The sequence below is a fragment of the Erythrolamprus reginae genome, chromosome 5 (genome assembly GCF_031021105.1).
Source record: "Erythrolamprus reginae isolate rEryReg1 chromosome 5, rEryReg1.hap1, whole genome shotgun sequence".
In the NCBI taxonomy this organism is placed as follows: Eukaryota; Metazoa; Chordata; class Lepidosauria; order Squamata; family Dipsadidae; genus Erythrolamprus; species Erythrolamprus reginae.
In genome coordinates, this window is record NC_091954.1 from 36,229,260 (window position 1) to 36,254,636 (window position 25,377).

Consider the following 25,377-nt stretch of genomic DNA (forward strand, 5'->3'; position numbering starts at 1 on the left):
GTCCACCATCGTAACGATTCCCTGACTTCTGGAGGAAGCCGCACTGACTTTTGTGAATGACTCAATTGCGTCCTCTGCGATGGAAGAAGGAACCATTGAAGGACCCTGATATGATGACGAGCCCAAGGCACAATGCCGATAGCTGAAACCAGGGTCCCCAACACCTTTGAAAGAAACGCGAGAGATACCCGTTGCTGGCGCTGAAGGTGTAAAATCAATTGCTGAATGTTCGCTATTCTTTCTGGGGATAAGGTTACAGTCCCTGTGGATGTATCTATTAAGGACCCCAGGTGTAACAGCCTGGCTGTTGGAAGAAGATGACTTTTTTCTTCGTTGATCATGAACCCGTGGGATTCCAACGTCTGTCTCGTGACTGCCAGATCTTCCAGAGCCCTGAGCGGGGACCTGGACAGGATAATAAGATCGTCTAGGTAGGCTAGAATCCGAATGCCATGGGACCTGATACTGGCAGTCAGGACGTCGAGTAGTTTCGTAAAGGTGCGAGGGGCCGAAGAGAGGCCGAACGGCATTGCCCGGTATTGGTAGTGGGACCCGTTCAGGTAGAATCGGAGAAATCTCCGATGAGTTGGCAGGATTGGCACATGCAAATAGGCTTCTTTCAAGTCTATGGATGTCAAGAGATCGTGCCTCCGGATCGAAGCCAAGATGGTTTGGAGGGACTGCATCCGAAACCGTCGATACCTGATGTAGGCATTGAGGTGTTTTAAATTCAGGATCATTCGGAACCCTCCCGATGTTTTTGGTACAAGGAACACCCTTGAATAGAAACCTGTACCTATTGCGTGCCTGGGCACTTCCTCTATTGCCCTTATCTCCAAGAAATGAGCTATTTCTTTTTGCAGTTGTGACCTCTTCTGGGGGTCCCGCTGAACTGGGCACTGAACAAAACGGTTTGGTGGGGGCTGGAGGAACTCCAAACGCAAACCCTGGGAGACGGTTGCTAACGCCCACCTGTCGGAGGACGTAGTCCGCCAGGAGGCCTCGAAAAATTGAAGCTTGCCTCCCAGGGGCTGATGAACAGAGTCACTTAGGGCGCTTGAAGCCCCTCTGGTTTCTACGAAAGGGACGCCTCGTTTGTTGATACCCTCTCTGACGATCCTGGAAGGGCACTCTATCACTCCGAAATGTGGTAGGATTATACTGGTTCTGGGAATACGGTCTTGTATTCTGACCAACTGGAGCGGAGGAGTCCCACCGAAAGGGCTGCCTGCGTTGGTAGGGGTTATAGCGACGCTCCTGGCGCCGGTAGGCTCTGGGGAGGGACTTCCTCTTGTCCTCAACGAGGACTGGGTCCAACGCTTCCCCAAAAAGCTTGTCCCCCTGAAAGGGTGCTGAGGCCAGGTTCCATTTAGACTTCAGGTCTGCTGGACAGCTTCTCAGCCAGAGAAGGCGCCTTGATGACAGAGTGGTCGCCATACTCCTGGCCGAAAACTTGGCAGCATGCAGAGTGGCATCAGCCGAAAATTCCGCTGCCGCCAACAGTTTTCCGAGATCTTGACGCAATCGACCCTCATCCGGTCCAAGTCTGGTCTGCATCTCCTGTAGCCATACTATTGATGCTCGAGTGAAAAAGGAAGCAGCCGCCGCTGCTCTGAATCCCCAGCTTGCCATCTGATGTGTTTTGCGTAATAACACCTCTGCCTTTCTGTCCTCAGGTTTCAGGCTGTCGCCTGTCTCAGAGGGCACTAATGACTTGGAAATCAGCTGCATGACTGGCTGATCTATAGGAGGGAACTCCAGCAATTTCTCTACCTCCTCATCAAATGTGTAGAACCTTCTTTCTACTGCAGAGGGGCCCTGAGCTGCAGCTGGGTGCTGACAGGGTCTTTTAACACTTTGCTGGAAAATATCAGAGGATGGAATGTGGTCAGACTCGGGCTGGGGTTCCTTAAACAGTACAGTAGACAGTTTGGACCCATCCATGGTGTCTGTTGATTTCCCAGGACCTGGTAAGTCTATAGTCTGTTTGGCCTTATGAAGCAAGACCCTGAAAGTTGAAGCCTTAAACAAGCCAGCCGCTACGGGCTGTTCCGGTGGTGTTTCATCGTCAGAAAGCTCATAGTCTTTTTCAGTATCCTCTAAAGGGTTCGCTTCTTCAGCCCAAGACCCCAAACCCGAGGGGGGCGGTGCACACCATAGGTTTTTTGACTGAACTGAGCGAGGCTGCTGTGTAACTTGTTGCACCCCCACCGCCATCCCCTGAGTATAGGCATTGGTAATTAAGTCCTGCACCGAAGGGGACATCTGATGCCAAGCATCTGGCTGTGCTCGAAGCCCTGCTGCTCACCATGCCTCAGGTTGAACCCGAAGCCCCGCTGCTGTGGGCGTAAAGGTGGCTGAGGGTCCTTGACCATTCCTTAAGGACTGACTAGCTAACCCTGGCCTAGTTTGGATAGGACCAGGAGAAGGGAGCACTTGAGGCATAGCTGACATCTGCCTGTCTGGTGACCAATCCCGGTCTGACAGTACCTCTGCTGGCCTTACAGTGGAATGAGGAACTGATGTGTCCCTGGCCAGAGGCAAATATTGCGCAGGCAGAGGAGAGATGGTCAAGGGGGTGTGAAGGGCCGCCTCCAACCTCTTCTCTAAGGCCTGAATCCGCTTTTCCGCTTCTTTAAGCGATGAAGAGGAATGTTGGGTCTTGCCTTTATCCTTAGCCTTAGCCTTGGCCTTAGGGACTGTGCTAGGAGAGGGCACTTTAACTGGAAGCATTTGGTTTTCCATTGTACTCACTCGCTGAATCTGGAGATCGAATCTGACAGCTATCTCCTCAGAAACAACGCACAAAATGGCGATCAGACACCCCTGGGGCTCACGCATGCGCAATTTGACCCCATTCAGTTGATCGCGCCCATCATCTGGGCGGAGAGCAACTCTCCCGCCTTCTCACAAAATGGCGGGCGTGGGAAAAGCCTCTGAGGCAAAACTAGCCCCTTTAGCACTCCGTGGCTTCCCGCTGCTCCCTTATTGGGGGGGGCAACCCCCGCTAGGGCAATCATCCTCCACACAGCCTGCCTGCTCGCTCAGCAATTTCCCTGCTCTTTTCGCCGATTCGGCGATCACAGTAAAGGTGGCGGCGGCATCGGCGGCGGCTTTTCCCCCCGATCCGCCAAACAGCTGAGAGGCGCTGGCCCCGAGCCAGCTCTTTTCGCTGCCTAATCTTCTGGGGAAGTGGAGATTCCCCCAAGCCTCCCAGTGGGGGGGGGGGGCGGACCCCCCCACCTTCGGCTTGCAGCCGGGTCTGGCCTCGGAGGCCAGGGACCCCAGGCTGTGTCGCTCCTCGCTTCGGGTGGTACCCGCTGAGGGAAGGGGGCCCCGAGGAGAAAACCGGTGGGGGCGGTGCCCACGGAGGGCAGAGACCCCTTCCAGGATGACTTCTCTTCAACCTGTAGAAAGACAAAAGAAACAAGATTAAAAAGGTACAAGATTTTATTTAACATTAATGTTTAAGTAACTCAGACTAAAACTCAACAGTCTCTACACTTGGACTGAGTTTTTAAAACTGGCTCATGGGGGCTGCTAAGGGGGCGGTGACTATTAATTATTCAAATTAACTCAGTCTCTACCAATAGGATTGGTTAACAACCCATGATGGACTCTCCTTCCAGAGTCAATGGAGAAAAACAGAATTTTCTACATAAATTCTACTTATGCTCCTGAACATAAAGACTGGAATATAAACCAAAAAATAACAATCAATGTTTCAAAGCAATAAGCAAAAAAAAAAAAAAACCAAGTTACAATTACATTAACTTCCCCATCTGATTTTAATGAATAACCTGACTGGTATTGGGACAGCTAACATTTTAAATCGGGTACAACTTGGACACAATTTCTTATAAGCTAAATTATTTTTTTACCTCACTAATTTCTTGTATACAATAGCATGGGTCCCATTTAACTACAATATGGAAATAATTGTGTTAATAAAATAATTCTAATTCTTTATAATAGCAGACAATGAAGTTTATACAGATGCCATCAAGCCTTCAAATCCCAGGGTCTCAAATTACTTAGGACTTTAAAGGAAATTCCCAGTACTTGAAACTGAATTTAGAAGCAAAGTGGCAACTACTGCAGCTGATATGAAATAGTTGTTCATGCTTTGATCATTTTCCTTTACCATAAGCATCCAGGCTGCTGAATTCTGCACCTGTTGAACATACCGACCTATCTTTAAAGACAGGCCAGATGAAGCACATGAGAAGGATAAGAGTCTACTCTAGAGGCAAGCAAATATGTGTGAATGTCACAACCTTTTCCCACTAGATGGGTTCACAGCCAGTAAACTAGCCAAGCTCATAAAAAAACATGTCTATTTACCTGTTATTTTGTCTCACTGTTTCTATTTTTTTAAAAAGCATACCAAAACTATATTTTCTCTTATAAAAGGAAGCAAGGCCAATATAGCTAGCCCTTGACTTACAACTACAATTCCGCCCCAAATTCATGTTGCAGAGACATTTGTTAAGTGAGTTTTGCCCCATTTTATCAACTTTTCTTGCCACAGTTGTTAAGTGAATCATTGCAGTTGTTAAGTTAGTAACCCAGTTGTTATGAGAATCTGACTTCCCCATTGATTTGCTTGCCAGAAGGTTGCAAAAGGGAATCATATCACCATGCAACATTAAATATAAACCATTTGCCAGGCATCTGAATTTCGATCACATGACCATGAGGACGTTGCAATGGTCATAAGCATGGAAAAAACAGTCAGGTCACTTTTTTCACTGCCATAACTTTGAATGGTCACTAATGAAGTGTTGTAAGTCAAGGACTGCCTGTACTTAAAAGCACAATAACCAAATCCTTCCAAGCAAATGTATCTAATTGGAATATATTATGCAGCTATTTCATTATTCCTTATCAAGTGTTTGAGATAAAATAAACATGTCAATATGATTAAATAAATTAATAAAACAGTGAGAGAAGGATCCAGCCATTCCATATATCCCGCAGATGATTGGCCAATTTCACAATAAAAGTTTTATGTAAAAGCACCTTCTTTAAGGACCTCTGTTTCAAATTGATCTTGATTCCTGATGACATGCCATAGAAAATTTCACCCTCCCAGGTTAGATTTTTTTATCACCAACATGAAAAATACTAGCTGTTTACTCATTAGAGAAACAAACAGGAACAGTGTAAAAATCAGGAAGAATTAAATATCCCCAACACTCAAATAAAGATAACCTTAATTAATGTAGATTTGTTGGAATTTTTTAATGAGGCTTTGGTAGCACAGCAAATATTTATGACTAGGCAATTTCCTATTAGGCCATAAATTGTTTTAGCACTGGTTGGCTGAATAAACCTGGCTCCCCACAGCTAACCTGTAAAACTTAGTTCACACACAATGCTCACAGAAAATAATTAGAGCTTAATATGATGCCTGTAAGTATTAAAAGGTATTTTAAAAAGCTTGCTTGCTTTATTTACTTACTTAGTTACTTACTCACTCACTCCCTTACTTATTTATTGGAATTGATATAACCTCCCTCTCCAAGGACTTGGGATGGCTTACAATATATAAAACTTTATGCAAAGCAGTCCTTCTGAAATACACTGTTGGCAAACATACTCTACCTTTCCCACCTTAGCTTTCTAACTTTTGAAATCGTCAAAAATATACACTGCTCAAAAAAATAAAGGGAACACTTAAACAATCCAATATAAATCCAAGTCAATCAAACTTCTGTGAAATCCAGCTGTCCACTTAAGAAGCAACACTGGTTGACAATCAATTTCACATGCTGTTGTGCACATTCAACTTTGTACAGAAAGTATTGAATGAGAATATTTCATTCATTCAGATCTAGGATGTGTTCTTTGAGTGTTCCCTTTATTTTTTTTGAGCGGGATATTTTAAATTTAGCAGAGTATTTCTCAGCCTTTTAAAGATATGTAGATTTCAACTCCCACAATTCCCCAGCAAAAAATCGGGGAATCCTTGGAGTTGAAGTCCACAAAAGTTGCTAGACGCCAATTTGGCAAGCCGGATTCATCGGGTCATCACAACCTGTCGGCACTGACGTCCACAAAACGAGGCTTTGAAGGCAGCTACAAATAGTTTTGCATGCTTAGGCTTAATATCGGAACTAGCCCCTAAGAGCAGAGAGCCGTGTCACAAAGCGCGCCCTTTTAGGCGCCTCATCAAACTGGGCGTCTCTCATGCCGGGCAGCGGGACCTCCGTTTAAAGCGGGGACTTTTTCCCGCCGCCTCCCCCCCCCCCCGCGCCTTTAAGCCGAGCGCCAGGCGAACTCTCCGAGATGCTCCGTCCTTGCAGAAACGCCACACCACCACCCCCGCCGCTGAGGAAGTCCTACTAAGCGGAGGCTGCGAGCCCGGGATCCCCTCCCGCCGATAAGATAAAATAAAATCTCACCCCGGCAATCTCCTCAGCTCCTCCGCCGCCGGCCGCCAATCATCGCTGGAAGGAGGGCCCTAAACACCACGACTCTGCGCCTCCTCGGCAAACTCGGGGAGAGCCGAGCGGCTCCCCTTTAAATTCCCCACATAACTCCGCGGGGAGGCGGAGGAAAAAAAGAAAGGTTGCTCGCCAGCAGGGGCTGACCCCGGAGGAGGTGACGGACTAGGCTAACAACGCCTCGCTGGGCGGGAAAAAGAACAAAATAAATAATATATTTTTTAAAAAACAAAATAAACCCTTGGCAGATAGCCTTCATCTTTCCTCCCACACCCTCTCATGTTTTCAGATATATAGATATAGATATCTGAAAACATGCGAGGGTGTGGGGGCAAGATTATGGCTACCTGGCAAGGGTTTATTTTGTTTTTGTTTTCCCCCCCTCCAGGAGGAAGGATCAACCTGAAGTCACCATTTCCAGGATGGCCAGATCTTTGTTCATCAAAATATACTGCTCAAAAAAATAAAAATAAAGGGAACACTCAAATAACACATTCTAAATCTGAATGAATCAAATATTCTCATTGAATACTTTGTTCTGTACAAAGTTGAATGTGCACAACAGCATGTGAAATTGATTGTCAGTGTTGCTTCTTAAGTGGATAGGTTTGATTTCACAGAAGTTTGATTTACTTGGAATTATATTCCGTTGTTTAAGTGTTCCCTTTATTTTTTTGAGCAGTGTAGATAATTCTCAGAAGCAATATAATTGGGTTGGAAAGGAAGAGGGGTCATTCCTGTTAAAAAAAAGTGAATGCTAGTCCCCCTCACTATTTTATTGTTGGACTTGTGAAATTTATTTACTATTTATTTATTAATTGGATTTATATGCTGCCCCTCTCTGAGGACTCGGAGCAGCTTACAACATATAAAAAAAAGAAAACAATACAATACAATCTAAATCCAATTAATTTAAAAATAAAAATAAACTAATCTATAATCCCAAATTTTATTAAAAATCAATGATGAAATGAAATGCAGAAGAGAAAAAGAAAGGAAACAAGATAAAACAATACTTATAATATAGAAGAGTTGGAAGGGACCTTGGAGGTCTTCTAGTTCAACCCCCTGCTTAGGCAGGAAACCCTACACTACTTCAGACAACTGGTTATCCAACATCTTAAAAACTTCCAGTGTTGGAATATTCACAACTTCTGGAGGCAAGCTGTTCCACAGATTAATTGTTCTGTCAGGAAATTTCTCCTGAGTTCTAAATTGCTTCTCTGCTTGTTTAGTTTCCAAGTATAGATTATAGTTTAGTGGTGACCAGGAGACTTTTTGCCTTAGGCATCAAGCTAGCTGAGTGACTTGGGCCAGTCCCTCTTTCTCAGCCTTAGGAAGCAGGCAAGGACATACCACTTTCCTAAAAACTGCAGTCCGGGCACTCATCTGGAGTAAAAAATGACCTAAAAAACATACATGCATGTGTACACATAAAAGATTAAAAGTGCTTAAAAGCTGTGATAGTAACACATTTTCTACTTCATGTCAATTGCTGAGCTCCTGTATTTATAGATTTTGCTCTGTGACTTTAATAAAAATTGATTTACACGTTTTGTTAGAGAGAACTTTCTTGAGGATGGGCTCCAGCACGAGTCCGAAAACTCAAAAGACTAAACCTCTGGTCCCGGTGATGGACCCAGATTGGATGTGGCAAATGATTGATTGTATTCTACAGATTATTGCTGGTTTCTATTTTATTCCAAATATCTAATTTTCCCTTGCTTTATAATGTGTTCTGTACAAGACAGCCATTGCTGTTTGAATTTAATTAAACTTCTAAGATGGATATGTATTTCCAATTTGGCTGTTGCAGCGTGTTCTTCAATGTTAGTCTCCCAATCTAATATTGTCCACAAAGTTTCTTTTCTTCAGGGCTGTGCCAACCTTGTTCTTGTAACTGTCAACTGCTTGCTTCTGTGGACACAAGTATGATGAACACCTTAATGCTGGACTTCTTAACCTCCCCTCCTATAACAATTATTTAGGTAGTATAAGCTTTTCTGAATAGCAACAGTTATTTTTGCTGCATTATATAGTTCGTTGTTTGCAAAACAAGAATCTTGTGGCATCCTGCAACTGATAAAATCAGTTCATATTTTATTAGTGCCTCCACAATGTATTTTCAATGTAGAGTTTCTTTACTCACAAACCTCCACAGACCTAATATGATTACTTTGGTTTTGGATTAGCATAAGCAACTATGTAATAGTATACAGTGTTCCCTTGACTTTCGCGGCTCCGACATTCGCGAAACGTCTATACCACGGTTTTTCAAAAAATATTAATTAAAAAATACTTCACAGGGTTTTAGTTCTACACCACAGTTTTTCCCACCCGTGATGTCATACGTCATTGCCAAATTATTGTTAATAAATAATTATGCTAATAAATATCAGGCTCATTAAGTATCTTCTTCAATGGTGAGTACCAGTAATAATGGTGAGTAATAATCTAAAGGTTGTTAATGGAATGGGAAATTGTAATTCAGGGGTTTAAAGTGTTAGGGGATGTCCTGCGATACTGTTCATAGCCAAAAATAGTGTAATTACTTCCACATCTCTACTTCGCGGAAATTTGACTTTCGCAGGAGGTCTTGGAACGCATCCCCCGCGAAAGTCAAGGGAACACTGTATATGAAATATTATAATAAATATACAGTGGTACCTCTACCTAAGAATGCCTCTACTTAAGAACTTTTCTAGATAAGAACCGGGTGTTCAAGACTTTTTTGCCTCTTCTTAAGAACCATTTTCTACTTAAGAACCCAAGCCCGGAAAAATTTTCCAGGAAATTTGAGAGCGGCACAAAGTCCCGGCCAGTTTCCTGCCATTCCCCCTTTAATCCTGGCCATCATGGAGGCTTTGGCAATCCAGAGCGAATGAAGCATTTTCTTTTCTCTGGGCACTTGGAGAGGGAATAAACCTCTGCCAGTGCCCAGAGAAAAGAAATGCTTCCTTTGCTCTGGGCAGCGACTGTCCTCCTCTTCTTCCTCCTCCACCCCCCATCCAAATTCCGAGCTTTTATTTCTTTCCTAATGGGTTTGCACACATTATTTACTTTTACATTGATTCCTATGGGAAAAATTGCATCTACTGTATTTACAAAATTTTCTACGTAAGAACCTGATCACGGAATGAATTAAGTTGTTAAGTAGAGGTACCACTGTGTTTATATACAGTATTGTATTCTTGCAGTATAAATATGCTCACACATGACTTATGGGGTGGGGGGAACCTGCACTAATTGCAACTGATAGCTCAATCAAACAATGTTCAAATCCTGAATTAGGATAACCCAAGAAATGGATCCTAAATCAACCAACTAAATCAAGCTCAAATCATAATACTATATTCATTTCCTGTTCAACTACATTTTCCCTGCAGATCCTTTGACATTTCTTTTGCTTTCTCCATGAATTGGAAATCAGACACATCAGTGCAGCACTGGATGAAAGAGGCAAGAATCTGTATATCAGAATCTGTAAACTCATGGGCCTTTTTATACACACATACTGATTGATCACAGATGAGGATGGTTACCTTTAATAATCATTTACACCCCTTTGTGCTAACCTGTGTGCATGTTACCAGGCTAAAATCACCAGGGTATGTAAACTTTTGATCACGGTCATTTGGAAAGTTTCTGTTGTCATTAGGATTGAACAAGATTGATAATAAATGGCTTCAACCAAACACTAATCATGAGTGACAGAAAGGTTTTCATGTTATCATTCATATTCTCTGAAAAATGGCCAGGAAATCATAAATTCTGCCAGGGCATGTAAACGTACAAGCACAACTGTATATGCCATGGGTGCAGTTGAGATATACAGTGGTACTTCTACTTAAGAACGCCTCTACTTACGAACTTTTCTAGACAAGAACTGGGTGTCCGAGATTTTTTTGCCTCTTCTCAAGAACCATTTTCCACTTACAAACCCGAGCCTCTGAAACTGTAACCGGAAAAGGCAGGGAGAAGCCTCCGTGGGGCCTCTCTAGGAATCTCCTGGGGGGAAACAGGGCTGGAAAAGGAGGGGAGAAGACTCTATGGGGCCACTCTAGGAATCTCCTGGGAGGAAACAGGGCCGGAAAAGGAGGGGAGAAGACTCTATGGGGCCACTCTAGGAATCTCCTGGGAGGAAACCACCCTCCCTGTGGTTTCCCCAATCGCACGCATTATTTGCTTTTACATTGATTCCTATGGGAAAAATTACTTCTTCTTACAAACCTTTCTACTTAAGAACATGACCACAGAACGAATTAAGTTTGTAAGTAGAGGTACCAATGTACAGGTATTTCTCAACTTACAATAGTTTGTTTAGCGACCGTTTGAAGTTACAATGATACTGAAAAAAAGTGACTTATGACCATTTTTCTCACTTATGATTGTTGCAACATCCCTATGGTCATATGATTTATATTTAGATGCTTGACAACTGACTCACATTTATGTGCAGTGTCCAAGTGTCCTGGGACCCCGTTTTGTGATCTTCTGACAAGTGAAATCAATAGGGATACCAGATTCACTTAACAACGTGTGACTAATTTAATAACTGCAGTGATTCAGTTAATAAATGTGACAAGAAAATGTTGTTAAATGGGGCAAAACTCAACAAATTTCTCAATTAACAACATACATTTTTGGGCTTGATTGTGGTCATAGGTTGATGACTACTTGTATACACTACAAATTAGCCCCATAGGTTTCAATCACATAGTGGTCTGATACATGTGGAATATTCTCATCAAGATATTTATCACCTGTGCATCCTAAATTACAGTTACTCCAACTTAGCATCAATCTTTACCTGCTTCGACAGCTAAGACCAAGTAGCCAAGGATTAGGGGCTTGCAATTACTCCTTCTATACAAAACAAGGAAAAAGTATAACCCTGCGAATAATAAACTGATCTGACTCCTCAATATCAGAAACCTTTATGCAAGATCAATAATGGAAACATTAGAACTGACTGGAACAAGAAAACATACCTAGTGAAGACCAAGCCAGATTTACGGAAGGACAACCCATTGTTCATCAATGCTTAGTGCTATAACTTCTCATTGAAAAATACTCCTCCTGCAATCTTTTATACTTCCTTCGTAGATTTCAAAGTAGCTTTTGTTACCATACATGAGCCAAACTATGGGAAAAACTGAATAACTCTTTGACCAATATTTACTTCATTCAATACGTATGAAGAAACATCACTCAAAGTAAGTTGCAATCCCACCTTCTCACTAGTGTCACTAGAACTGAGAAAGATCTAAAGCAAGGCTGCATACTGGCCTCATCCCTATTCAGTTTTTATATACTATAAACTCCATTGTGACCCATCTCCTGAACACAAAGTTTCATTCCTCCAAACTAGCTGGAAGCCACATCTCTATTGAACTCTATTCAGACGATGCAGTAATACTCCTAAGAATACTTCTTAAAAGAGTGCTTGGAGCATTAACATTCTATTGCAAGGAAGACCAGCTAAAGCTCAATGATCAGAAAACAAAAATCGATCAAGTTTCCCATTTCAAATATCTGGGAATATTCCTATAACTCTACCAACAATAGGAAACCCCAGGAAACGACATCGTTGAAAATTCACGAAGAAGATCACTGCCATCCTTAAATTCCTCAAGGTAAGAGGTGACCACTGCATTCATGCAGCACTCAAATTATTTGAAGCCAGGACAATAACACAACTTTTCTCTGGCACCCAGCTGGGTCCCCACTCCAATTCTGTACTATTAGAGCGTCCACTTCTAAGAGTGGACTTCAAACTCCAAAATATGTGTCTAAAGCCATCCTGAAACTAGAGACAAACCTCATGAGAGTGCAGCCTAGAACTGAGATGGTGAACCTATGATGTGTGCCACAGGTGGTATGTGGAGCCATATCGTAGGGCACGCGAGGCAATGCCCTATGTCAGCTGCAGAACGCATGCACCCACTAGCCAGCAGATTTTTGGCCTTGGGGAAGGCCGTTTCACCCTCCAGAGGCTTCAGAGAAACTTCCCTGAAGCCTCCAGAGTGCAAAAAACAGCACAATGGACAAACCAGAAGTCTATTCTTCCAAACTTCTGGTTTGTCAGTTTGGCCATTTTTTCACCGTCCCAGGCTTCAGTGAGGCCTGTGTGCATGCACAGGGACAGAGGGGGGTTGTGCTCATGCGCAGGGCAGCACAGGGGTGGTGTGCATGCATGGGGGGGGAGGGAATGGGTGTGGGAACGTGCGCACGTACTAGCACACGCTCACACACCCTTTTGGCACGCAAACCAAAAAAGGTTCACCATCACTGGCCTAATGTGAATGTCAATACAACTACTGGCTCAGACTATCCTGTTTTCCCTATGATCTTGCTCCACTAACTGTGAGGGACCGGATTTAGTCTATATAGGAAAAGACTGTGACCACTAAATGCTTTGGGCTTCTCTCCAGGTCTTCTACTCATGGGATACAATCAGGCTAAAACTCTCATTAAACAGTTTGTAGAGCCCCAGTTGGACCCAACCAGGTCCTCAACCTTTATTTCCAGTGAACCCAATAGGATTCTGCCTCGTGGAGGCACAGTATCATGTCCTGCCCTCAGTTGCCTTTGAAGGTTGGTACAAGTTCCCCCTGCCCAGAAAGATAATGCACCTGTGATTCTAGACACATAAAAACAATAGACCATGTACTTTTCCAGTGCCTGTACTACAAAGACATTCCTACTACCCTCATTTCACCATTATTGCCTAAAACCCCATAAATCACCATTATTGCATAAATGTATACAGGACACCTCCCTGTTAATCTCAGATACCAATCTGGCTCCAACATAAGTCATGTAGAGTGCTCTATATTAAAATGGATTTAATTTGCCACGCTCCCCTATGCACATTTATTGCTCTGATGCCTCCTTTTAGACTATTTTTGAGTCGCCCTATGCAAGTAGGCAGCAATATAAATTTCCTAAAATAAAATAAATGTTTGAATTTAAAAAATAATAAAACTTAGGGTTTTATATGTAGTGCTTTTATTCTGTCCTACCTTTTATGCTTTTTAATTTCTTGTTGCTCACCCACTTCATGCAGGACTTTGATCACAGTAAAGATTTGATTTGGTTAGACTTGATTATGTCCAAGGTAGGAGGGATGATGTAAAGAAAGTCATTCAATAAACAAGCCCATGCCCTGCTGACAACCCTGTTTTTAATAAAAACAAGTTGTCCCATGACTTTTCAAAGGATGGTAGCTACAGTAAATGCATAGCCAGAAGGTGTGTTGAAGTGCGCAACCCCCACAGCACTCCCCTTGCTGCAAAGATTACAGAGCCCTTAACCTGGCACTGTAACAAGTCAGTAACTAATAATCTTTAATGCTTTGTGGCAGGATAAACGAAGGGAAACAATTAGCAGATTTCTTTGGCTTCATTTCCCTTTCTCATCAAGGGTTGCCTGCCAGCAGCAAATAGCCATCTATCACTTTACGCCTAGCGTGGAGCAGAGATGAGTGGGTGGGTGCTTGGAATGGGGTGCTTGGCCACCTGTTGCATGACCTCTATCAGTCGTGCTATTTCTGAACACTGCCTCTAGCATTAGCATTCTTCCAAAGGAATGCTAAGCCCTTATCCCAAAATAGCTCACCTGATGGCTCAAAGGTACAGAGGAGGGGAACAGGACGAAATGAGAGAAATCATCAATAACAAGAAAGTTCCATTGTCAACTATTGGTTGTGGACAGCCTGTCTGGAGCAAGTAAATGGAGCACTCCCTCTCATTATAAAGATACTAAAAAGTATAGCCACGTAAGACCCCTTGTTGGCAAAGGCTACAACCCACGTCCGAGAAAACTCAATTCTCTTTCCAAATTTAGAATCTGTTTTCTTTTTCTCCTGATTTTGGAAACACAAATCTGATGACTTTTCTTTCTTTTTTTAATGTACAATAGTGGTAATGTTGTGAAAGCTCCGTCCTCCTACTGGACAGTGATTCATTTTTAGAAGGAACACATTTTGAAATCCCACTGCAACCTGAGATAGTCTTACTAAATTTCACATAACCCTTTAAGATCCAGAAAATTAACGTTGTACATGCTTAATTGTTGCGGGAATTTTATATGTCTTTTATTGAGGGGGGGGGGCTTCAAAAATGCAGGAATATGCCTCAATGGCTAGATTAACTGTGTATTATTTAAACAGAATTTAATTCTAATTGGAAACCATTCTTGGATTATAATTCTATATAGAAAGCATGACAAATCCAAAAGTTGGATTTTGTATTTTATTCTATGTACAATTTGCAATTTACTATTTACAATATTTTATTTATTTATTTATTTATTTATTATTTAGATTTGTATGCCGCCCCTCTCCGTGAACTCGGGGCGGCTCACAACAGGCATAAACAAATTGTACAAATCCAAATAGATTCAAATAAATTTAAATATTTAAAAAAGTTTTAAAAAGAACCCCGATATACTAACAAGCACACACACAAACATACCATACATAAATTGTACGTGCCCGGGGGAGATGTTTCAGTTCCCCCATGCCTGATGACAAGGGTGGGTTTTAAGAACTTTACGGAAGACAGGGAGGGTAGGGACAGTTCTAATCTCCGGGGGGAGTTGATTCCAGAGAGTCGGGGCCGCCACAGAGAAGGCTCTTCCCCTGGGGCCCGCCAACCGGCATTGTTTAGTTGACGGGACCCGGAGAAGGCCCACTCTGTGGGACCTAATCGGTCGCTGAGATTCGTGCGGCAGGAGGCGGTCTCGGAGGTATTCTGGTCCAATGCCATGAAGGGCTTTAAAGGTCATAACCAACACTTTGAATTGTGACCGGAAATTGATCGGCAACCAATGCAGACTGCGGAGTGATGGCGAAACATGGGCATACCTAGGTAAGCCCATGACTGCTCTCGCAGCTGCATTCTGCATGATCTGAAGTTTCCGAACACTTTTCAAAGGTAGCCCCATGTAGAGAGCATTACAGTAGTCGAATCTCGAGGTGATGAGGGCATGAGTGACTGTGAGCAATGAGTCCCGGTCCAAATAGGGCCGCAACTGGTGCACCAGGCGAACCTGGGCAAACGCGCCCCTCGCCACAGCTGAAAGATGGTTTTCTAATGTGAGCTGTGGATCGAGGAGGACGCCCAAGTTGCGGACCCTCTCCGAGGGGGTCAATAATTCCCCCCCCAGGGTAATGGACGGACAGATGGAATTGTCCTTGGGAGGCAGAACCCACAGCCACTCCGTCTTATCCGGGTTGAGTTTGAGTCTGTTGACACCCATCCAGGCCCCAACAGCCTCCAGACACCGGCACATCACTTCCACTGCTTGAATTATTTATATTAACCAAATGTTTGAACTCACATTTAACCATATAAAATGGATATAAAAGTTCTTGTAACAACATAAACTTCCAATAATAACAATTCTTTGTGGTTTTAGTTTGGTTGTTTATCTGTTCATATTTCGTTACCTGTATTTGATTCTTCTATCCTTCTATCATTTATTTCTTATTGCTTTAAAAAACACCCACAAAAATGGGAGAGAGGAAAAAAACCCTCTGAACAGTGCTGAGTATGTATACTGCTCAAAAAAATAAAGAGAACATTCAAATAACACATCCTAGATATGAATGAATGAAACATTCTCAAGGAATACTTTGTTCTGTACAAAGATGAATGTACACAACAGCATGTGAAATTGATTGTTAATCAGTGTTGCTTCCTAAGTGGACAGTTTGATTTCACAGAAGTTTGATTTACTTGGGAGTTATATTGTGTTGTTTAAGTGTTCCCTTTATTTTTTTGAGCAGTGTAGTTTATTTAAGGAGCTTGTGTAATGCTGGTTAGCATTTTCTGATAAATTAGGGGGTTTTAGTGTTTTCTAATCCAGAAGTCAATGGCTTTCTGGGGCAGATCACACAATTGGACAGAAGAGGCTGTGCCCACAATGCTCTACAGTGGGAACAGAAGCAGGGTAGACCCTCATGAGACCATATCTTTATTTATTTATTTATTTATTTATTATTTGGATTTGTATGCCGCCCCTCTCCGAAAACTCAGCAATTGCATTGCAATATCAGCAATTGCATTGTCTCTGAAGGATGTGCTAGATTCACATTCATCCCAAACATTGTAACAAGAGAAAAGGGAAAGCGCTGGAACAGTCAGAGATCATTTTGATGAAGGCCAGTGCATGAGCACATGATGTCACAAAACAAATGATTACTAGAGCATGTTTATGCCAGTTAGTGGGATTGCAGCATAATTCAGAAGAACTCCAATCCCCTTCAGCTCCCTATAATTCAAGCACACAGACATTCTTTTCTCTACGAGGATTATCTGGATTGCACAAGCAGCAGTTTTAGTCACAGTACATTTCCCCTGTGTGAGATTGTTTGTCCGCAATTTATATTTACAGTGATATCAGCTGAAGCTTCAATTATTCTTATCATTCAGTTAGAAAAAAATGGCTCTCTGGGGAAGTTTAACAGTGGGGCAAACAGGACAGATAGCTCTAAACATTTTTAGTCCATTCTCATTGTTAAGACTAAAATAGTTAAAAACAAAAAAGAAAACATAATTTGGCAAACAATAAAATCTGACCTAACATAACTTTTCCCAAAATTCTCCATCAACCTAGATATTTCAATTCAATGGATTCTTCTTTTCTTGACTATCCAGTTCAAGCAAGAACACTGTGTGGTTAATTATAAATCAATATTCTTTCATGAATTTTGAATTTATCAGTAGACAAGAATATTTTGGTGAGCGGATACCGACTAATTTCTCAGTGGCATAGGCAAAGGACTACAGATGGGGGAGAGCTGTAGACCATTCATCACTAATGTTTTCATAAATCACATCCATAATATTTTCCCACCCTCATCCTGAAAACCAACAAATGCATCGTATTGCAAAAAGGATGCCTAGGTGCCAAAAATTCTCCACTAGAATACAGTATATGTACAGTATACTATATACTGTATATATATAATACGTATCAAATGTCTTTAGCTGAAATTTTAAAATTAAGGGAGACTAGGATGGTCCCATTTCGGCCTTGTTCTGGTCTCATCAGCTAGCCACACCCTTCCTTACTGGGATTCGATCTGGTAGCCTCTGCCTTGTAAGGCAGAGAATTAGCAGTTGAGCCATCAGACCTGATCCCTCCAGCTCTGTACCAGGGAGGGGCTATTTTTTTTTTTGATGGCTCAATTGCTAATTGAGCTCAACTGCTTTTTGGCTCAACTGCTTTTTGAGGTCTGATGGCTCAACTGCTAACTGTATATCCCACCTGCAGAAAAACAGTGACGTAAAAAAGAGGTATAAACACACAAGAACAGTGTCCCCTGCAAGCCACGTCTGAGAAAGAACCCCTTAAGATCAATATGCCTCCTGCTTTAACTTTTCATCTAGGCAAGAGAAGGTACATTTATTTATTTATTTGTTTATTTTTAATGTCCCAAAAATGCTCATCCTTCCTAACAGGAGAACTTCAAAAGCCATCACAGGGCATTAGCATTAGGGTGCCAGACGCTGAGTCCACACAGTAAGTTCACAAATGCCTACCTCTTTCGGAAGTACCCATTGTCCTTAAGCAGATCCTGTATCCCCCTCCCCGCATTACATGTCTGAACACCACCCCAAACTCTGATTTTCTTTCTCTGCAAGGACTTAGCAATCATCCAAGGAGCGAAGGGAGTGGGAATTTTCAAAATAGAACTGCAGAAAAAACAATTGCTACCAACCTGCCTTCCATTGAGGACCTGTATACTGCACATGACAAAGAGGGCTGTGAAAATATTTATAGACCCCTCATATCCTGGGTACAACTCCTAACCTCAAAAACGATGCTATAGAGCACTGCACACCAGAACAACTAGACACAATATTTTTTCCCCAAAACGCCATCACTCTGCTAAACAAATAACTCCCTCAACATTCAATACAAAATTGGTACTCTTATATGGTGGATCACGTTCAATTTGAGATTATGGACAAAAGGATGAATTCGGCTAATGAAACTGATTTGCGAGAACTGATGGGACGATGGGACAAGATAAGAGGATACAATATATGGTTAGTAGAATTCGAGACCAAGCTACAAAGAATAAATTGGAATCACTTTATAATATGTAAATAGATATATTGGTCTTGAGTTAAAATGATATATATAAAATATGCCCCCATTTTGGTGAAGGGGTACAAAAGTTGTCTGGTGGTGGGCACAAATCAGTAAGCACTTGTTGTATGTTGTGTGTGTGTTTTATATTTTAAAATCAATAAAAAATTATTTTAAAAATAATTCCTTCAACATTCTCAAACTGTTTACTAAGTCCACACTGACTATTAATCTTCTCATCACCCATCTCTTCCCACTTATCATGACTGTAACTTTGTTGCTTGTATCCTTACAATTTACATTAACTGATTCCTAATATGATCGGATTGCTTGTTTGTACCCACACTATCATTAAGTCTTGTAACTTATGATTCTTGACAAACTTTTCTTTTTAAAAAAATCATTTTTATTCATTTATAGACTTTTTAAAAAATACATAAAAGAAAATACAAACAAATAAGACATTATACAAAACGAACCAAAACCAAAACATTTATACAAATATTCATACCTTTTTGGTACTGGTACGTGGTGGAACACATTCAATTTGAAATTATGGATATAAAAATGAATACGATCAATGAAAATATAGTGAAAAAACTGATGGGAAGATGGGACAGGATTAGAGGTTTTATGGTTAGTAGAATTTGAGACCGAGTTATAAAGAATAAATGAATCACTCTATAAATTGTAAACATGATAACTTTCTTGGTTTAAAATAATATAAATCAGTACACCCTCATTTTGGTAGAGGGGTTTGAACGAATGATGTTGCACATATCACTGTGCACTATCTTTTGTGTAGTGTGCATCTGTTTTTACTATTAAAACTAATAAAATTCATTTTTTTAAAAAAATACTGTACAAACATTTATACCTTTAAGGTAATTTTACAGTACATATATTGTCTATTAATTTACGCTTACTTACTATATTTATCTATTTCTACTGAACTTATCTTTTCTTTTATGTACACTAAGAGCATATGCACCAAGAGAAATTCCTTGTGTGTCCAATCACACTTGGCCAATCAAGAATTGAACTGAATTCTATTCTAATTGTAAAAACCTCCTGTATTCTGGATTTCAGCATCAGGGAGACAAGACACTGTAAAAAATTCCCCTAAACTGTCCTGAAACCCATCAGATCCCGCCCCTAACACAGTCCCTAATTTTACTACACAGTACAGTACAGTGAGGAGGGAGGGACTAGGCACCTGCAAGATGGTGGAAACGCTAAAGTTAAAAAGCGGGGCTGGTGGTTATCAGATAGCCTTTCCTCAAAGCCTTGCTCCTTCGGGAGTTTTCCCCTCCCGGCCCAACACGGGCATACAGACGCGTCTCTTCCCACGCCCGGCGGGGCTCGTTTCCACGAAAAGAGGAGGAGGAGAGAGACTGGAATCGCATCCCCCGACTGTCTCTTGAAAGTACCCGTTTCCAGATAAGGCGCCGCGCCAAGGAATTCCCCCATTCCATTTATGTATTTGTTTGTTTGTTTTGTTATGTCAAGTACATATTGGAGGTATGTAAAGATATAATAATATCCATATACATAACAGTAAAGAAATAAAAATAAAAAGAAGCATTAGCACAGGGGACCAATCGCCATCTACTCCCCCCCTTTCTAAAAAATATATACAGTATCTCAATTTCAAAGCCCAAACTCTCCCGCAGAAAGAACAGGAATCCTGGAAAACCTCCCTTCACACACACACACGTACACGCATACAAACAAGCACAGCTTGGCATTCAAGCACTCCATCTGCAAACAGAAACGCGATCCTTAAGTTGTATTCTGCAAGATCGAAGTCCATTCATTCGGCTTGTGTCCCCCCCATCCCCAAAGCCCCAGCAACAGCCGACGGTCCAATGCAAAACACGCGTGGATACACGTTTAAATTTTAAGAGTAGCAACTTTGCTTCCCCCCCCCCCCCCGCTTGTAGCAAGGCGCGGAAAGGATCCAGGATGGATAAATGTGTGTGTGTGTGTGTGTGTGTGTGTGTGTGTGTGTGTGTGTGTGTTGTTCTAAAGAGAGGAAGAAAAATAAGTGGGCAACAAATCTCCACGTTTTTCTCAATGGGGGTTTTTCTGGAAGCTTTTCAAAGAGGCCGGTCTCGGTGGGACCGTTGGGTTCCCCTCTCCCCACCACCACCACCAGCAGCGATCTAAACCGCGATTAAAACAAAGCGGCGATTGCCTTCTGGCAACCTTTGCCAGGGGGAAAAAAAAGCCGCTCCCCGGGCGTTGCAGGATCCCACCCTCGCGAGTGGAAGCGGGCCAGCGAAGGAAGAACCGTAGAACTGACCTGTCCGCCAGAGGAACGAGAAGCCGGCCACCTCTTCCTTTGGCTCGGCTGCTGCTGCTGCTGCAGAAAGAGAAGCGGCGACTAAGTTGCATGCACGGAGCCGCGCGCCCGGCCGCTGCCTCACTCCATTGGAATGTCTGAGGTAACTCCACTCGGGCGTCCCTGCGCGTTAAGTGACCCAGCGGGGCTCGCAGCGCTGCGCGGGTTTGGTTGGGGCTTCCCCTTCGCCTTCTTTCCCTTCCCTTCCGAGCCTCGCCGGCGAGTTTTATGTAAGGTGCCCTCTTTTACCCCCCGTTTTCTCTGTGGAAATAAAAAAAAAAAAAAGGCAGGCTATCGCCTCAGAAAACAATGGCTCGATTCAGGGACCGGGTTGAAAAGTGGAGCACACACAAGCACGCCACTATTGTGCGCGCCCTTTGCCAAACCGGGGAGAAGAAAGGCTTGTGTGAGGCACAAGAACTCAGGGGGGCAGAGCGAGGGGATATTGTTGTCAAGTTTCCATCTGTTTGCATGGAAAACTAAGGAGTTGGCGGTAGGGAGCATCTTTTGCATTGAAAAGACCGCCCCCCCCCCTTAAATAAGAGGGAGGGAGAGAGAGCAAGATCTTGTATAGAAATCTTGGAACTTGAATTTCAGAAATGTTAAACGCTGGCTAAAGTTATTGTTATAGTTTATTAGATTTGTATGCCGTCCCTCTCCGAAGACTATAATAAAGGCCAAAAAAATGTCATTTTATTTTGATAAATATTGGATTTGGAATACTTTACAGAGATGCAAACAGTGTTTGTTTGTTTGTTTGTTTTTTGTTTATTAATTAATTAGATTTGCATGCCACTCTTCCAGTAAAGCTGATTGCTAGATCTGTAAGTCAAATCTCATCACAGGCTCAAGGTTGACTCAGCCTTCCATCCTTCCAAGGTGGGTAAAATGAGGACCCGGATTGTGGGGGCAATATCTTGGCTCTGTTAAAAAGTGCTATTGCTAACATGTTGTAAGCTGTCCGGAGTCTAAGGAGAAGGGCGGCATAAAAAAAATCAAATAAATAAATATAATATAATGTAATATAATATAAAATATAATAATATAATATAATATAATAATACAGTACAATGGCAAATCCAATTAAATTTAAAATTACAACCTAAAAATCCAATATTTAAAATCAATCACACCAATTCAATCATACAACATACAGTATATCTCAATTTGTTGGCCAGGGGGCTGAGATCTAATCACCCCAAGCCTGCTGACATAAGTGAGTCTTAAGATTCTTACCGAAGGCAAAGAGGGTGGGGGCAGTGTGAATCTCCAGAGGGAGCTGATTCCAGAGGGCTGGGGCCCCCCACAGAGAAGGCTCTTCTCCTAGGCCCCACCAAGCGATATTGTCTGTCTGACGGGACCTGAAGAAGGCCAACTCTGTGGGACCTAATCAGTCTTAATTTATAATAATTCCCCTCCAATATTAAAAAAAACACATACACATGGGGATCTGAATTTGTAAGGTTCTGTTTCATTGACCCAGATTGTTGGGGGCAATATGTTTACTCTTTGTAAACTGTTTAGAGAGGGCTGTAAAGCACTGTGAAGCGGTATATAAGTCTAAATGCTATTGCTATTGTTACACGTAAAAAGTTTTTGTACAATGTAGATCAGTGATTTTCAACCTTTTTTGAGCCGCAGCACACTTTTTACATTTACAAAACCATGGGGCACATTGAGGGGGGGGGGGCTAAAAAAAGTTTGGACAAAAAAATTCTCCCTCCCTTTCGCTCTATTTCTTTCTCCCTCTTTCTCTCCCTCTTTCTCTCTTCCTTCTTTCCTCTTTTTTGCTCTCTTTTGCTCTCCCTCCCTACCTCCCTCTATGTCTTTCTCTCTCCCACCTTCCCTCCCTCTTTCTCTCTTGCTTTCTCTCTCTTGCTCTCTTTCTTTCTTTCTCTCTCTCTTGCTTGCTTTCTCTGAGCTTCGCGGCACACCTGACCATGTCTCGCGGCACACTAGTGTGCCACGGCACACTGGTTGAAAAACACTGATGTAGATGATTAGCAAATATTAACAAATTAATTTTCGAAGTGAGACTGCCTCAGTCTACAGCTGATCAAATGATAATTATTGACTGCTTTATGAAAGCAATTTCATTTTTTTACTTTAGGATTAGAATGTACAGGCAAGTTATAAGTCAATGATATATAAAAACCTTTACAAGTAATTTTTTTTTAAATGAGCTGAACTGCTGCTGAGCCTTTTACAGTGAAGCATTTTCAAATAATATTAATTAAAGAATGTGAGACCGCATTTAATTCTCCCATTTGAATTAATTTTAGTAGGAGCTACTAGCTGGCAAGATATTTAAATACATTAGGCTGAAGCAAGTTATATATATTACTTAATGTCTATTCTCTTCCATATGTATTGTATATTGGATAAAGAATAAATAAAATAAATAATAAAATAAATAAAAGTTGTTCATACTGACTAATTAAAATATTATAATGCCTCTTCTTGATCCTTTAACCGTCTTGTCATCATATCCATTTCAGCGCAGTCTAATATTTTCTTAATAACTTCCTCTTCCTTGGGGATATTTTCCCCTTTCCAATTTTGCGCATATAATATCCTGGCCGCAGTCAAAATATGAATAACTAGGTGTAAAATTTCTTTCTTATATTTCTGATTAGTTATACCCAGTAAATAAAATTCCGGGGTTATTTCTATCTCCTGTTTTACTATTTCTTTTATTATTCTTTCTATCATTTTCCAATAAAGCTTAACTTTACTACATGTCCACCATTGATGATAATAGGACCCTATTTTCTTCTTACATTTCCAACATAATGGAGAAGTCTTGGGGAACATTTTTGCTATCCTATTTGGTGGGAGGTGCCACCTGTAAAACATCTTAATTTGATTTTCTTTTAGGGAAACTGATTTTGTCATTTTCCAATTTAAAATCCAAACATTTTCCCATGTATCTATATCAATTTCTTTACCAATATTTTTGCACCAACTTATCATGTTATCCTTTAAGGTCAAATCTATATTTTTGTGGGCAATCATATATTTATATGCTTTCCCTATTAATTTAGTCTGATTAGTAGCTAATAAGTTACCTAAGAAATTTTTACTTTTATTAAAGATATATGTCGTACTATCTTTTTGAAATCTAGATTGAATCTGAGCATATTGCCACTAGTCTACTATAATCCCTTCTTTTTGTAGTTTATTTCTTGACTTTAATTTGGTAATCTAGTAATTCTTTGTATCTTATTATTTTCATTTCCCTTATTGAATTAGGGTGTGTTATTGCTTCTAGGGGGGAGATCCATTCGGGAATAGTCAAAAAATGGTTCTTCTTTATGTCTTTCCAGACTTCCAACAAATACTTTCTTATTGTATGTCTTTTAAAATATGTATGTATTTTGTCCTTATCATACCATAAAAAGGCATGCCAGCTGTTGTGATTCAGCCTGAGGCTCCTCAGGGACCGGCTGCGTCTCTGCTGGATCCATGCCCAGAGGAGGAGGACAGTGAACAGGAGGGGGAGGACCAGACAGACGGGGGAGAGGAAAGTCAGGAAGAGGAGGAGGGAGAGCAGCCTGAGAGCCCCGGGGGGGGCTCTCCCCAGCTAGTAGCCTGGATTCATTGGATGAAGAAGCACAGGCTATAATTGACATGAGACAGCGACGTGCAGCTCAGAGACGGGACCAATTAGAAAGGTATTTGCATCACAGCTGGGTTTGGGGTGTGGTTCTCCTCAGCAGGGTTTAAAAGGCAGGCCCGCCCTTGCAGCCTTGTGGAGCGTTATCAACTGGAAGTTCTGTGACCCTGCTTTGCTTCTCGGCGTCTCTGATCTTGGCTTGTGGCCTAGAAGTCTGGAAGACTTGGGGGAGGCGTGGGTTTGTTATCTCCAGCGTTGTTTTTGACAGCAAGAATCCTGTTTTCTTTCATGGCCTTCGTGAAACCTCTGTGAAGTTCCAGCGTGTTCCTGTCTGTAAGAACAATTTCTGTTACCTGTGTTTGCTTTGAATTATATAAACTGCCTTTGCTTTTTACCAGTGTGTCTGGCTTCTCTTTTTGGTTGGTGTTGGCTTCTGGAGGGACCCAGACAGAACACCAGCCAAGCATAAGATCATATCCTTCTAATTTTAATGTTCTTTTATCTTCTAATACTATCCACCTCTAATCCATGTTAAGGCGGCTGCCTGATAATATAATTTCCAATTAGGTAACGCAAATCCTCCTCTTTCTTTAATATCTTCCAAAATATTTATCTTTATTCTTGCTTTCTTTCCTTGCCATAAAATTTTTTTAACTATAAAAACAAGATCTTAGGTAAAATATTCATCTTAATTGTGGCAATTCTCCCCAGAAAAGATATTTTTAAATTGTTCCATATTTCTAAATCTTTTTAGATTTCTACAATTAATTTCATGTAATTATCATTTTTTAATGATATTGTTTTTGATGTTATCCATACAGTAGTCCCTCACCTATCGCTGGTGTTACGTTCCAGACCCGGCC

General features: G+C 41.6%; 1 protein-coding gene across 6 annotated transcripts in view; it reads right to left on the reverse strand.

The window, feature by feature from the left end:
• The window catches only part of PLCE1 (phospholipase C epsilon 1), a 219,957-nt gene extending 199,032 nt beyond the window's left edge, over nt 1–20,925 (reverse strand). For 5 of the 6 annotated variants that reach the window (XM_070752405.1, XM_070752404.1, XM_070752403.1 and 2 more), the window contains exon 1: nt 6,408–6,572. The gene's annotated coding sequence lies outside the window, so the exon portion shown is untranslated. Of the gene's footprint in view, nt 1–6,407; nt 6,573–20,859 lie in introns of those variants that run through there. The other variant, XM_070752402.1, reaches the window with a different exon arrangement.
• Between the last annotated feature and the right edge of the window lie 4,452 nt (nt 20,926–25,377).